Source organism: Crinia signifera, unplaced genomic scaffold (genome assembly GCF_055691185.1).
Source record: "Crinia signifera unplaced genomic scaffold, ASM5569118v1 HAP2_SCAFFOLD_247, whole genome shotgun sequence".
Classification (NCBI taxonomy): domain Eukaryota; kingdom Metazoa; phylum Chordata; class Amphibia; order Anura; family Myobatrachidae; genus Crinia; species Crinia signifera.
This window is the reverse complement of record NW_028142140.1, coordinates 139859-142607: the sequence shown is the minus strand read 5'-3', so window position 1 is coordinate 142607 and position 2749 is coordinate 139859.

Below are 2749 nucleotides of genomic sequence, written 5' to 3'. Positions count from 1 at the left end.
ACCTGCTAGCGCTATGGCACGCCTAGGGATCAGGTGCCCCTCACCACCTGCTAGCGCTCTGGCCCGCCTAGGGATCAAGTGGCCTGTGCCACCTGCTAGCACTCTGGCCCACCTAGGGATCAAGTGGCCCGTGCCACATGCTAGCACTCTCGCACACCTAGGGATCAGGTGGCCCGCACCACCTGCTAGCGCTGTAGCCCGCCTAGGGATCAAGTGGCCCATGCCACCTGCTAGAGCTCTGGCCCGCCTAGGGATCAATTCGCTCGTGCCACCTGCTAGTGCTAGGGATCAAGTGGCCTGCGTCACCTGCTAGCACTCTCGCCCACCTAGGGATCAAGTGGCCCATGCCACCTGCTAGCGCTATGGCACGCCTAGGGATCAGGTGCCCCTCACCACCTGCTAGCGCTCTGTCCCACCTAGGGATCAAGTGGCCCGCGCCACCTGCTAGCACTCCCGCACACCTAGGGATCAGGTGGCCCGCACCACCTGCTAGCGCTGTGGCCCACCTAGGGATCAAGTGGCTCGCACCACCTGCTAGCACTCTGGCCTGCCTAGGGATCAGGTGCCCATCGCCACCTGCTAGCGCTCTGGCCCATCTAGGGCTCAAGTGGCCCGCGCCACATGCTAGCACTCTAGGCCACCTAGGCATCAAGTGGCCCATGCCACCTGCTAGCACTCTGGCCCACCAAGGAATCAGGTGCCCAGCACCACCTGCTAGCACTCTGGCCTGCCTAGGGATCAAGTGGCCCATGCCACCTGCTAGCGCTATGGCCCGCCTAGGGATCAGGTGCCCCTCACCACCTGCTAGCGCTCTGGCCCACCTAGTGATCAAGGGGCCCGCGCCACCTGCTAGCACTTCCGCACACCTAGGGATCAGGTGGCCCGCACCACCTGCTAGCGCTGTGGCCCACCTAGGGATCAAGTGGCCCGTGCCACCTGCTAGCACTCTGGCCCACCTAGGGATCAAGTGGCCCGCGCCACATGCTAGCATTCTCGCACACCTAGGGATCAGGTGGCCCGCACCACCTGCTAGCGCTGTGGCCCGCCTAGGGATCAAGTGGCCCATGCCACCTGCTAGAGCTCTGGCCCGCCTAGGGATCAATTCGCTCGTGCCACCTGCTAGAGCTCTGGCCCACCTAGGGATCAAGTCGCCCCTGCCACCTGCTAGCGCTAGGGATCAAGTGGCCTGTGTCACCTGTTAGCACTCGCGCCCACCTAGGGATCAAGTGGCCCATGCCACCTGCTAGCGCTATGGCCCGCCTGAGCATCAGGTGCCCAGCACCACCTGCAAGCACTCTGGCCCGCCTAGGGATCAGGTGCCCCTCACCACCTGCTAGTGCTCTGGCCCACCTAGGCTCGCACCACCTGCTAGCACTCTGGCCTGCCTAGGGATCAGGTGCCCATCGCCACCTGCTAGCGCTCTGGCCCATCTAGGGCTCAAGTGGCCCGCGCCACATGCTAGCACTCTAGGCCACCTAGGCATCAAGTGGCCCATGCCACCTGCTAGCACTCTGGCCCACCAAGGAATCAGGTGCCCAGCACCACCTGCTAGCACTCTGGCCTGCCTAGGGATCAAGTGGCCCATGCCACCTGCTAGCGCTATGGCCCGCCTAGGGATCAGGTGCCCCTCACCACCTGCTAGCGCTCTGGCCCACCTAGTGATCAAGGGGCCCGCGCCACCTGCTAGCACTTCCGCACACCTAGGGATCAGGTGGCCCGCACCACCTGCTAGCGCTGTGGCCCACCTAGGGATCAAGTGGCCCGTGCCACCTGCTAGAGCTCTGGCCCGCCTAGGGATCAAGTGGCCCGTGCCACCTGCTAGCACTCTGGCCCACCTAGGGATCAAGTGGCCCGCGCCACATGCTAGCACTCTCGCACACCTAGGGATCAGGTGGCCTGCCGCCTAGGGATCAAGTGGCCCGGGCCACCTTCTAGCACTCTGGCCCACCTAGGGATCAAGTGGCCCGCGCCACATGCTAGCACTCTCACACACCTAGGGATCAGGTGGCCCGCACCACCTGCTAGCGCTGTGGCCCGCCTAGGGAACAAGTGGCCCATGCCACCTGCTAGAGCTCTGGCCCGCCTAGGGATCAATTCGCTCGTGCCACCTGCTAGTGCTAGGGATCAAGTGGCCTGTGTCACCTGCTAGCACTCTCGCCCACCTAGGGATCAAGTGGCCCATGCCATCTGCTAGCGCTATGGCACGCCTAGGGATCAGTTGCCCCTCACCACCTGCTAGCGCTCTGGCCCACCTAGGGATCAAGTGGCCCGCGCCACCTGCTAGCACTCCCGCACACCTAGGGATCAGGTGGCCCGCACCACCTGCTAGCGCTGTGGCCCACCTAGGGATCAAGTGGCTCGCACCACCTGCTAGCACTCTGGCCTGCCTAGGGATCAGGTGCCCATCGCCACCTGCTAGCGCTCTGGCCCATCTAGGGATCAAGTGGCCCGCGCCACATGCTAGCACTCTAGGCCACCTAGGCATCAAGTGGCCCATGCCACCTGCTAGCACTCTGGCCCACCAAGGAATCAGGTGCCCAGCACCACCTGCTAGCACTCTGACCTGCCTAGGGATCAAGTGGCCCATGCCACCTGCTAGCGCTATGGCCCGCCTAGGGATCAGGTGCCCCTCACCACCTGCTAGCGCTCTGGCCCACCTAGGGATCAAGGGGCCCGCGCCACCTGCTAGCACTTCCGCACACCTAGGGATCAGGTGGCCCGCACCACCTGCTAGCGCTGTGGCCCACCT